Below are 14011 nucleotides of genomic sequence, written 5' to 3' on the forward strand. Positions count from 1 at the left end.
CATTGTCTTGGGTGTTGAATGGCTCTGCACACTTGGCCCAATCAAAATGGATTTCTAGGAGTTATATATGAGCTTTAAGCAGTATAACTACACACATACCCTTCGTGAACTCCAGGCAGGTGCTCCTTCTATCATCAACTTGCATAGGATGGAAAAATTGTTAAAAAAGGGCCACCATGGAGTTATAGCCCAATTTAATGCCATCCAGGCCTTCGAACCCACTTCCCTTCATATTCATCCTGAGATGCAACAGGTCTTAAACAACCATCTGCAGGTCTTTGACAAGCCTCATGAGCTTCCACCCTCGAGAGGGGAACATGATCATAGCATTAATTTGGTCCCAGGGGCACAACCACCAAATGTGCGCCCATATAGATATCCTTTCGCCCAAAATAATGAAATTGAAAAAATCATCAAGGAACTCCTGAAGCTGGGGTCATTCGTCCTAGCATTAGTCCTTATTCATCGCCTATGGTCATGGTGCTAAAAAAAGATGGGGAATGGCGTATGTGTCCAGACTTCAGGGCCCTCAACAAGCTGACAGTCAAAGATAAATTTCCCATCTCGGTTGTTGATGATTTGTTGGAAGAACTAAATGGGGCTCAATTCTTTACTAATCTCGACCTTCGCTCGGGCTATCACCAAATTCACATGGAAGAAGTAGACATTTCAAAGACTGCTTTCTGAACTCGTGAAGGCCATTATGAATTCCTGGTCATGCCATTTGGTCTCTGTAATGCCCCATCCACTTTTCAGAGCCTCATGAATCACCTGCTCGAACCATATCTTAGAAAATTTGTCCTTGTTTTCTTTGATGACATCCTCATCTACAACCTCACCTGGGAAAAACATCTTCAACATGTAGATCTGCTCTTACAACTGCTCCGGAAGCATAAATTATTTGTCAAATTGTCCAAGTGCTCTTTTGGCATGGAAGAAGTTGAGTATTTGGGCCACATTGTGGGGCGTGAAGGTGTCAGCGTGGATCCTAAGAAGATCCAGCGAATGCAGGATTGGCCTCAACCAAAGACCTTGAAGAGCCTGAGAGGATTTTTGGGTCTCACTGCTACTATTGCAATTTTTTCTGCAATTATGGTTGCATTGCTAGACCCCTCACTCACCTTCTCAAGAAAAATTCATTCCTCAATAGGCATTTATAGCTCTCAAACATGCCATGTGTTCCACTCCCGTATTGGCACTACCTGGCTTCACAAAATCTTTTTTGATTGAATGTGATGCTTCAGGTACGGGTATTGGGGCTGTCTTAATTCAAGAAGGTCGACCCTTGGCCTTCACTAACCAACAACTAAGTGGGACAAATCTGGGACAATCTACTTATGAGAAGGAGATGATGGCCATCTTACATGCAGTGGATACTTGGCGACCATACTTATTGGGGCGACATTTCCAAATCCGCACAGACCATCAAAGCCTTAAATATTTTTTGGAGCAACGCCTATCCTTGCCACAACAAAATAAATGGCTAGCCAAAATGTTGGGATATGATTATGAGATAATTTACAAGAAAGGGCATGAAAATGTCGTAGCGGATGCTTTATCACACCAATTTGAGGAGGAAAGCACCCTGCTAGCTCTCTTCCCATTCCAGAGTGGATTGATGAGGCTCGCAAGGAATGGTTTTCACATCCTTTGCTCTCCCAAGTCATTAATAGATTGCAGGCGGATCCAAATTCCACTGCGGGCTACTCTTGGCAGGATGAGATTCGTCACTACAAGGACAAAGTAGTGATATCACCAAAATCCACCCTCAAAAGTCACATTTTGGCAGAGTTGCACTCATCTCCCACTGCAGGCCATTCAGGCTTTCAGAAGACTTATGCTCACACTTGATGTTCATTCTTTTGGACAGGCATGAAAAAGGACATTTTTACTTTTGTAGCTGAGTGTGATGTGTGTCTGCGCCATAAAGGAGAAACAATCAAATCCCCAGGCACATTACAGCCATTACCCATACCTGCCTCAATCTGGACGGAGGTTTCTATGGATTTCATTACGGGTCTTCCAAAGTCAGGCAACAAGTCAGTCATCATGGTGGTTGTGGACATAATTTCTAAGTATGTTCATTTTTGCGCCCTACCCCACCCTTTTACACCAGCTTTGGTGGCTCAATATTTCATGGACCAGATCTTCAAATTGCATGGCATGCCCACTTCCATTGTGTATGACTGTGACCCGATCTTCACCAGTAACTTTTGGTAGGAACTATTTAGGCTACAAGGTACCCAACTACAACTCAGTACTTCCTATCATCCCCAAATTCATGGTCAAACTGAAGCAGTCAACAAATGTCTGGAGACCTACCTCAGGTGTTTCACTTCAGAAAAGCAACATCTATGGGTACAATGGTTACCTCTAGCCGAATGGTGGTATAATACTAACTATCATGCCACCACCAAAATGACTCCATATGAAGCAGTTTATGGTCAACTCCCTCCTTCACTTACTTCTTATATCCAGGGACGCTCGAAGGTACAAGCAGTGGATCAACTCCTACAGAACCGTGCAACCATGCTGGCCCACCTAAAAGAGAATCTCCATCAAGCTCAAATTCGCATGAAGCAACAGGCATACCAACATCGTTCAGAGCGCAAATTTCAAGAAGGGGATCACGTATTCTTGAGGCTGCAACCATATAAGCAAACATCACTCAAAGACAAGGGTTGTCAGAAATTATCTCCAAAATTCTATGAACCGTATCAAATACTTCAGTGCATCGGAGAAGTAGCCTACAAGCTAGCCTTGCCAACCACTGCAAAAATCCATCCCGTCTTCCATGTCTCATGCCTCAAGAAAGTGGTTGGGAACCATTGCATAATTCAAACCAGTCTACCGAAATTGGATGAAGAAGGTTCAATCTGGCTCCAACCTGAACAGGGTCTTGACACGCGAGAATGGCATCTGCGAGGTCGCATGATCAAGGAAGTCCTCGTTAAGTGGAAAGACACCTCTCTAGAAGATGCGACCTGGGAACCAACCACTATTCTTCAGCAGTTTCTGCAGCTTCAACCTTGAGGACAAGGCTATTTTTATGGGGGAGGGCATGTTAGGGTCCAACCCTAACCCCCTTATTTATGTAATAAGGTCGAGTCATAATTATAGTTAGTTAAAGAGTCAATAAAGCCCATATTAATAATTGTAAGTGGTTGACCCACATTTAAAGAAGGGACCACAATTAGTTGCAAATGGGCCATGGTATTAGATAGATGGTATTAATAAGAACCATGGTACTAACCTATGGTATTGCATGTATGAATCCTATATAAAGGATAGAGACTCCCCTTGAGGAGTGTCGTGTCTTATTTTGTAATTAAGCCCAAATCTATTGGAGGTTGCCCCCTCGAAGAGGCAAGTGAACATTACTTTCCTTTCTCAATAATAAAATACATGTTGTTATTTCTTATTGTTCTGTGTTCTGGGTATATTTCTTCGCATATTTGGTATTTTGGTATCTTCTCGCAGGTCAAGAGCATAACATCCGGAATCGAACTATCTTATGAAGGAATCAACACAACAAAATAAATCTAAGTAATAAACACTTCCATTTGACTGCAGAGAACTAGTTGCAATCAATGTATTTTCATGTCTGAGCTTGTGTCAAAAATAATATTACAACTTTGAACAACCCCTTTTGAGGCTTAATACCAATATTTATATCGTATCAGTAAAACATAAAGATTAGAGAAACTATTTTTAATAATGAGCGATATTGAGAATCTAAAGTTTCTCAGGATGCTCATTTAACCTACAAATATCTTAATGCATTACGAAGACTAGGTCGAAAGGTCGTTTTTAACTAATTCACTCCAAACAGAGTGTAACAATGTGAAGAGTGTAACAACGTGAGGCTTATACGATCTCCCGTGATCATTCCAGGAAGCAACATCAACTATCAATGTATCAATAGATTCCTATCCAATAATCAAGGTCCATTCGCTAAGAAATAACACTTTAATAGTCGAATCTGTTCATAAAATAATGAAATAATAAATTCATATAAAATACTACTAAAATCCTTGCTACACAAATTAGCACAGCATAATCACAAGAAATACTTGGAAAATAATATGAAAATTAAGAAATAAGGTAAGGAAAATATGACAATTATGAGTTCCAACACCGATGATGAGAGGAAATTTAGGTGTCTTTGTAGTTGGTAATGAATTCTTTGTCTTTCTCTTTGAGTGTAAGGAGGACAGAGACATTGTTTTCTGGAATGGGTTGTATTTCTTTGGCTCAAGGGGGATGCATTTAAACATTTGGTTGCTGGATTTTAATCCAAATGAAGACATTCTTACTGTCGTGCCTACCTCGATCAAGTTTCCTCACTTGCCTTTGTTCTGCTAGACTGATGGTGTTTGAAATCCATAGGAAATGGTGTTGGAAGGTATCTAGATTGAGTTGAGTCGAAAGGCCAAAAATTTGCGTGTGCAAAAATATGCATAGAATTAGAATTTGACAAAGGCCTCCCCTCTGAGATTGTTATGAAACAAGGAGAATGGAAACATATCTACTCTCTAGACTATGAATAAATCCTATTCAAGTGCAAAAGTTGTCACGAATATGACCCCTTTGCCCAGGATTGTAAAAAATCCCATGCTAGGAATGGGGACGGAACAACCATTTGACAAGAAAAACCAATGGAGCACCCAAAAAAAAAGGGGCAAATAGAGGAAAAGGTGGAGCTAAAAATAACAAAAATGTAGCTCAGAATGATGCCTCATCGTCCACCAACCCATACGAAATTCTAGCACAAGAAGAGAATGCCTAGGAGGAAAACATGTGGATATAGAAGACCCAGGCCATGAAGAAAACATAATCATGGTTGAAGAGGGAGAGATCCATGAAAGTTTTCTTGTCAAAGAGGCCACCCCTGTGAATATTGTTTCACCTCAATCCAAGCATAGTTCAATATCTTTGGCAATTCCTGACTTGAGGACAAAGAGCCCTAAAGACACTATTCTTGAACCTCAAGGACTGTTGAGAAAAATACTAAGCAAGGGGTGGGGGGGGGGGGTGGTTGGGAGGGTGAATCAGTGTTTTCAAATCATTAAAATTTTCAATTTCATATCCAGATTTCTGTATGTGAGTTTATTGAAGGGAACTCTCGTATGTATGAGACTATTATGCAGACAACTAGCGTATATCTAGTAAACTACTTTTTAGTTAATTCATCATCTGTTTAACTTGATCCAATGTATCAGTACCTCATTAAACATTAATTAAATAGTAACCATGTGTAGCAAGAACAAAATAAACCATCACACATAAGAAACACAACAACACACATGAACACCAGGATTTTTAGGTGGAAACCCAATGTGGAAAAAAACCACTGTTGCTGTAGTCTTTGACTTCTTTTTATTATAAAGAAAAACTTCTTACAATCTTATACTGGCGCAGACTCATACCAGCACGCAGGCACCCACCTGTAGAAGGCTACAACCTTCTCTCATTCTCTAGCACCCACTGGAAGGGAGCTCCAACTCCCTGATCAGATTTACTAGCTACCACTGGAAGGAATATTCAACTCCCTCATTGAAGGCTACAACCCTCAACACCTTGGTGGACCACGTTTCATAAATTTTCATACTAGATCCACCTGATACAACACATTGCAACTCTAGGTCATGTTTCATCAAACTTTTAGACTAGATCCACTATCATCATTTAAGCCCAAAATGAAATATCAAAACTAAAAACTAATCACTGCAACTCAATCATTGAACCAACTGAATCGGATGAAACCCAAATCAATCAACTTATTCTCAAACAACCAAAGCAGTTAGATCACTGTAACCAGAGTATTAATACTGAACCCAAACACTACATCAACTTACTGAATAAAAAGAAAGCCCTGATCAATAAACTATCAGAATATATATGCTACTTTACTGTAGCAAACCTATGTGTATGTGTGACTTCTTTGAAGCATACTCGCGTATAGATCTCAAAACATTGAACCCTGAAATTGAACCACTGTTACTTTGAAATAAATACTGAATCATACACAGATCCACTGCATCATTATGAAATAATCACATAACCATCTTCAATCACAAACAACTAGTAACTTCATCAGTCTTCAATCAATCAATCCTCAATCAAAACATCGCTATTAAGCTCAGATCATCAAGTGAGACTTCATTGACAGATAATAGAAACATAGCAAGTCTGATTAAACTGACCAGACATCTATTTTTACCAAAACCCTAGTTTATATACGTGCTTTCCTCAAAACATATTTACGTGTATACATGCTTTTAAGGAAACATGCTCGTGTACAAATCTGAATATATATGCGACTTACCAGTATTAAACCCGCATGTGTACGTGCCTTTCAGGTTATCATATCCGCATACAGATCTGCAATTGCTGACACAAACCTTCGCTGCATCACAAAACTTTAGACATACCTAGATCTCAGCATACACAGAAAAATCACACGTCAAGACACTATCATCACTAATCAAATCAACCCATAATCAAAACTATCATCTCAGATATATTGGATCTGATCCATCATCAAATTCTCGGGTGCAATCATAGTTTTTGATCAAGCAAATCATTAACAACCCATTAAATGCATACTTGCTTCAAATCTAACTATTCATGAAATATTCATCACTTGCACACTAAAACACTTTGATCTTAATCTCCTTATATAGCTTAGCCCTTAGTCAATACCACAAGTCAAAACCATATTAGTGCCAATGGTATTCTTGGATGGGATCAAATATCCATTGCTGGGCTCAATACCATGGTAAAGATCCTTGATATTTGGAATACCATGGTACGAAATATGTATGCACATTTTCTTCTTCATACCTCCATGTGTACTTGACTTTTATTTACATAACCTACGTATAGTCTACTTTGCTTCACCAAATCTGAGTGTGTACACAACTTTGCTTCATAACACTTGCGTATACTCGACTTTTCTTCAGCAAACCTGCGTATACTTCTTCAAACTTCATCTTTATCATTCTTCCATCTCTGAACTGATAATCCTTTTCTGTCACATGTAGACACATCCTGTTGACATATTCATCAAGTAGGTTTCCATGGTAACACACAAAGTAGGTTTCCATCAAGGAGAACACATTAGTCATAATGCAAACAAGGACTAGTAGAGGAAGTAAGTAAAGTTTTCACGCGAAATGCCAAGAAGAGAGTAAATTGGGGAAATGACTACTAGTCAACAATTAGAGAACCAAAAGAAAATTGGAAGGCCTTCCAAAAAAGTCACAAGGGAAGAAGAATCTAAGCAAAACATTAAGTTAGGCAATCAGTCATAAATCAAAAAAATCCTCAAAAATGTGAGAAATCGAGAACATGGGAGTGCAAAAGCTGAAGGAGGTAAGTCTATCATCTCAAAATATAATGATAGTTTTTTCATGGATTATAAGGGTAATGGGAAACCCCTCTAAATCCCTAGCTATTAAAGATTTAGTTAAAAGAGAAAAACCGCGAGTGATATTTTTACAAGAAACCTAACTCACAAATGAAGATATGTCAACTATGTCAAAATATATTTGGAGAGACTGGTCAGGCATTGCACAAATGTCTTATGGATCTTCCAAAGGAATATATACACTTTGGTTAGAATCTTTTCTCACATTAAAATCCAACTCTAAATCAAAATTTTGGGTGGTCTTTTAGCTTGAAGATAAGAACACCAAAGAAATATCTTATTTTGTAAATGTTTATGCTCCAGTCTTGTACAATGATAAAAGAGATTTTTGGGATTCTTTAATCAGACTAAAGGAATAACTATGGTATGTTGATGACATTATCGAAGGAGATTTTGACATTGTTCTATTCTCTTCGGAGAAGCATGGGGGTAGTATTGTCAGGGATCCATTTTGGGAGTAGCTGGAAGACCTTCTACATGAGTGGGATCTTCTCGATATAGTTCTGAAAAAAATGGAAATACTCTTGGTCCAATTGAATAAGTGGTTCTAACCACATAGCGACGTGGTTGGATCACTTTGTTATTATAGCGATTAGCTTATTAAAGGAATCAAATTTATATCCACAATCTTGACTCAAGGGGATTCTGATCACTGACCTATCTCCTTATCTATTGATCCTCATAAAAATCTTGGCCTATTACCTTTTAATTCCAATCCAAGGTGGTTGCAAATGGATGGGGTCTCGAATTTAATTCATCAATCTTAGGCAACTCCAGTATTTGGATCCCCGAATTTCGTTTGGGAATCCAAATGGAAATTGGTGAAACAAGCCTTAAGAAATTGGGCAAAAGGGAACTTCAAGCCTCTTGTTCAAGAAAAGTTTGAAATTCTCACAAATCCCAGATGGAAAATGATCAAATAATAAATTATCACATTGAAAAGGAAAAGAAACTAAACAAGCAATTTCATCTCCTCAACAAAAAAGAAGAGGAGTATTGGTATTTAAAATCTAGAAGTCTATGGCTCAGAGCAAGAGATAAGAATTCTTCATTTTTCCACAAATAAGGTCATGCTCGAGAAATAAGGAATAATGTCAAAGAAATAACTCCTGAGGGTCTCCCCAAAATTTCTTCCTTTTTGAAGATCAAACAAGAAGCATTTCACTTCTTTAAGGAACTATAATATGAGAACAATGATAATGATCCAAGTGAAGTGCAATCTTATATTTCATGTATTCCTTCATTGGTCTAAGAATCAAATAATGCTCAACTCACCAAATCAATTGAGGAATAAAAAATAATTGAGGCCATTTGGTCCCTTGACCCAAACAAAGCCCCTGGTCTGGACAACTTCCCAATATGTTTTTCCAGATCCTTCTGGGAACTTATCAAAAGGGACTTCTTGAGATTGTCGAATTTGTCTAGAGTAAAATGGAAATTAGGAGGAGGAACCAATTATTCCTTCATGGCCTTAATCCCAAATGAGTCAAAATGTTGCAATGTTGGCATTGATGTCAAATGGGCATGGTAATCTTAAATGTTATGTTGGTTAGTTCACACATATTATGTTGATTGTTGCTTGTTAAGGTTGATTATGTTGATTGCTTGATGTGCAAAGGCTTTAATGGTTAACAATTGATGATCGATTTTTATTCGTTTATCCTTTAAACACAATGAAGACATAATGGCAAATTAGAGCTGAAGAAAAATCTTTAGAGCTAAGGAACTTGATATTTTCATTAAATATTATATGCTACATTTACATCTCAAAGCCACATAATGCAGTCATTATTGTTGGCTTATATTATTTCAGATTTTCTCAATATTACAAAACTCTTGAAGTGAATTTCAGATTTGGAAATGAAGAGACAAATTGGGAACAACTCTAGATGGCCAAATGATAACTGTCTAATTCGAAATCCTACATGGAATACAAACAATCAACAACTCTTTGTATATAAAAATATCATTTTGAATGAAAACACAATTTTATGACTTGAGCATTTGTATGGGAGAGTTTGTGAACAACTTGATAAAGAGAGAAGGGAAAGAGTAGCAGAAAAGAAGCATATATGAAGAAGAGAGGCATAGAGGATAAGTGACAGAAAAGAGGACATAAATTCATTTAAGAATAGAGACAGAGAGTAGGTAACCAACAAATATTATTTGTAATATAATTGGGGGATTTGATGCAGGAGCATGTGACTTGGAGGGAAAATATTCAAACTTATTCCAAAAAAATACAAAAAAATCTACAAGCAAAGGAGCGGGGTCCTTTAGCCATCAATTTCCATGTTTTTCTAGCTTAACATAGGGATAAATCTAGGAATAAGATCATGTTGTAATAAATATTGTATAGTTAAGTTGTAGTGGAAGTTCTTGAGGAGAATGCCTCGCTGAACAGATAGGATTAGTTAAGCATAGTGGAGGTTCTTGAGGAGGATGTCTCGCAGAAATGTTAGTTATAATAACTTAAGTCTTTGTGTTAGGAACTGGTTGTTAAAATGAACCAGTATATATGTAATTTGGATGCTATTGTAAAAGGATTTGGACCGAGTGGGTTTTATCTCATATTGCTTAAGAAAAAGGAATATATCTCTGTGTATTTGGTCGATCCCGAACGCGTTGTGAACTTCGAAACTTTTTCAGTGCATCTGAACTGTATTGTTTGATAAATTGGTATTTATGCGTGTATTCGGCTTTGTTTCTTTTCCTCTATGAAACTAAAAACAATGATTTGGTTTTTTTTTCAATAACACTTTGGTTGAAGCCTGTTGGAGTGCGTTTTCTTTATATTGGCGAGCTATAATTCCTTATATGCATTGTTGAGTTTTGCAGGCGAAAACTCCGGTTTACACTATAAACTATGGAAGACTTAGCCGGAATTGGGTTCCGAACTTGAAATCCTATTCAAGTTTGGCTGATACCCTTATTGCATCGCTGTATTGGAGCGGGAGGGAATAGCCCTTTGAAGCGCCGAAGTACGAAGTGCAACTTCTGAATCCGAAACAATATAAGGGAGGTTTTATAACATATCGGGTCCGTGGGCATATCGCATCGCAAACCTTTAACGGGGAGAGCTTAGTGTATTGGAATCGCCGATAGCGATTGTTGATAGTACCACGTGTTATTGCATCACTATAGCAGAGTGTTATGATGTTGTCCCGTTCCACGGGGAAGCGCCGATAGTTATTCCAATCTTATGGAATAAAGATTCCGCCGATAGTGTATTGTGTAATAATGCTTCCCTTTGTAAAAACCCCGCCGATATTTAATTTCATGTGAAATAACATTATGGCAACAAAACTCCGCCGATAGTGTATTTCCATGTAATAGTCGCATTATAGCCATTTGAAGTCACCGATAGTGTATTTCATACACAGTTGCATTAATTCCATTCAAAAGCACTGCCGATAGTGTAATTCGTAATTCCTATGGAATTACAGTTCCGATAGTGGAAAAGAGGCTCTGTTTGTAAATTGTTCTCAATAACAAGGGTTGGGGCGATTAAGGGGAAAGGAGTGGTGATAGTAACCAGAAAAAAGGGAAATTCATAAGCAGTCAGTCTAACAATAGATGACTGATACACCAATTGAAGCAGAAGGAGGAATTCAGCCAGAGTTAGAAGAAATTATATCAGGTTTTGGTCATTTGTCTATATCGCCTGCACCCAAGCCACCATTAGTGCTATCAGAGCAACCTTTTGACACTGAATTGAATCTTAGAAGCGGAAGAAGAAAAGCTAATATGGCTTTCAGAGTTGGAAGAGGATAGCCTGTTGCAAATGCTGAAGTGATGGGAGCTGTGCAACAGATGCAAGCAAGATTAGAGGCATTAACAACAGGGAGAAATATAGATGATGGGGATGTTAGTGAACCTGAGGTTGAAGCTGAAGGAGAGGAGGAAGTTGTAGCAGTTACTCCTGAGATGAGATTCTTCCAGTCAGTGTTGAGATCCACAGCTAGGCTGAAGACTGAGGTTTCAATATATGAAGGAGGACTAAATCCAAAAAAATTGATAGACTGGATTAATGACATGGAGAAATTCTTCGACTATGAAGAAACAAAAGATGAGAAGAAAGTAAAGTTTGTTGTCACCAAGCTAAAAGGCCATGCAACACTTTGGTGGGATGGAGCGCAGGCAGAAAGAAAGAGACTTAGCAAGAAACCTATCAAAAACTAGAGCAAGATGGTAGCAAAGTTAAGAGGTAAGTTCCTACCAAGTAATTATCAACAAACTTTGTTTAGACAGATGCAAAATCTTAGATAGAGGTCTATGACAGTGAATGAATACACAGAGGAATTCTATAAGGTAAGCATAAGAGCTGGACAAACTTAGGATATAGACGAGAAGGTGGCTAGATATGTGAATGGTCTTAGGATGGACATTCAAGACGAGATAAGTATACTGTCTCCTAAAACAGTAGAAGAAGCTTATTAGATGGTACTGAGAGCTGAAGAAAAACTCATGAGGAAGTAGTCTTCCAGAGGGAGAGGTACTTTCCGAGGAAGGGGAAGTCAAGGTGGTAGAGGAAGATCTACAACACCTAAATATGGAGCTAGCAGCAGCTCAACCCAGCATGGTGATGCAAGTGGCAGAGGGAGTTTTTCTAGAGGAAGAGGAGACAGAGGAAGAGGAAAAGAAGTAAGATGTTATAGATGTAACAAATTGGGACACAGAGCTTTTGAGTGCCCAGAGAATGCAGAAACAAGTTAGAGAAATGCAGTTTTTGCTCAAGCTGAGGGAGAAGCAACAACAACAGCAGTGGCAAAAGAAGAAAATATACCAGAGAGAGGAGAATCTTTGGTAATCAATGAAGTTTTGCTCAAGCCAGCAAAGGAGATAGCTGCACCATCACAAAGAAAGACCTTGTTCAGAATAGTGTGTAAGGTTCAAGGGAAATGCTGTCAGATGATCATTGATAGTGGCAGCACTGATAATTTGGTCTCTATAGAAGTGGTGGAGAAATTGAAGTTGAAGACAATGAAGCATCCAACACCTTACAAGGTGTCATGGTTACAAAAGGGACATCAGCGGTTAGTAAATGAACAGTGTGAAGTGGAGTTGTAGTTGGGCAAGTATAAGGACAAAATTGCATGTGATGTGATGCCTATGGATGTGTGTCACATATTGCTTGGAAGACCTTGGCAATATGAAAGGGGAGATATGCATGATGGGAAAAGAAACACCTACAAGTTTGGAAAGGATGGTATCAACCATACGTTGCTGCCTATGAAAGAAGAAGATGCATCAGGAAAGAAGACTGATCCAAAAACTCTGTTACTAGGAGGAAAGGAATACTTGAAGCAGATTGAAGAGAATGAGGTAAATTTTGTTGTAATCTGCAAGCCCAAGGTAATAATGACTTCCACTAAAGTTTCTGATTTACCCATTGAAATTCAAGAAATGTTGGACAACTATTGTGATATCATAGTTGATGATTTACCTAATGAGTTACCACCCATTAGAAGGATTAGCCATAATATATATTTGATTCCTGGAGCAAGTCTACCTAACAAAGCAGCTTACAGAATGACTCCTACAGAAAATGAAGAGGTTAGGAAGCAGGTGCAAGAACTGCTTGACAAAGGGCTGATCAGAGAAAGCTTGAGTCCTTGTGCAATACCAATAGTGTTGAGTCCAAAGAAAGATGGAGGCTGGAGAATGTGTACAGATTCAAGAGCCATCAATAAAATCACAATCATGTACATATTTCATTTACCTAGGATTGAAGATTTAATGGATTTCTTGAGTGGAGCAAAGTATTTTTCAAAACTAGATCTTAAAAGTGGGTATCATTAGATAAGGATAAGAGAAGGGGATGAGTGGAAAACTGCCTTTAAGACAAATGAGGGACTGTATGAGTGGAGAGTAATGCCTTTTGGGTTATCAAATGCACCAAGTACATTTATGAGACTCATGAATGAAGTACTTAAAGAATTCATTGGTAAATTTGTAATAGTATATCTGGACGATATATTAGTTTATAGCAGGTCTAAGGAGGAGCACATGAGACATCTGAATTATGTCTTACAAAGGCTACAGTAAGAGAAATTATTTCTGAATTTGAAGATCAAGTGTTCATTCATGAAAGAAGAGCTAGTGTAATTGGGTTTTGTTATTCCTGCTGAAGGACTGAAGATGGATCCAGAGAAGATCAAGGCAATCATGGAGTGGCCTTCACCTAAAAGTGTCTTTGAGGTAAGAAGTTTTCTTGGTCTTGCTAGTTTTTATAGAAAATTCATAAAGAATTTTAGTAAGATCAGTGCACCTATCATTGAGATCATAAAGAAGGATAAACAACCATTTAGATGGACTGCTGAAGCAGAAAGGAATTTTCAGCTGTTAAAGAAGAAAATCACTGAAAAGCTTATTTTGGTTCTACCTGATTTTAGTAAGCCTTTCCAAGTGAAGTGTGATGCCAACGAGGAAGCTATTAGAGGTGTTTTAAGTCAGGAAGACATACCTATATCCTATTTTAGTGAAAACCTGAATGATTCCAAAAAGAAATAATCTTCTTATGATAAAGAGTTCAATGTAGTTGTGCAGTCATTAAAGAAATGGAGACATTATCTAATG

This window comes from Pinus tabuliformis, chromosome J (assembly GCF_031772625.1).
Source record: "Pinus tabuliformis cultivar Carrire ecotype Pingquan chromosome J, CPIR1, whole genome shotgun sequence".
Taxonomy (NCBI): Eukaryota; Viridiplantae; Streptophyta; class Pinopsida; order Pinales; family Pinaceae; genus Pinus; species Pinus tabuliformis.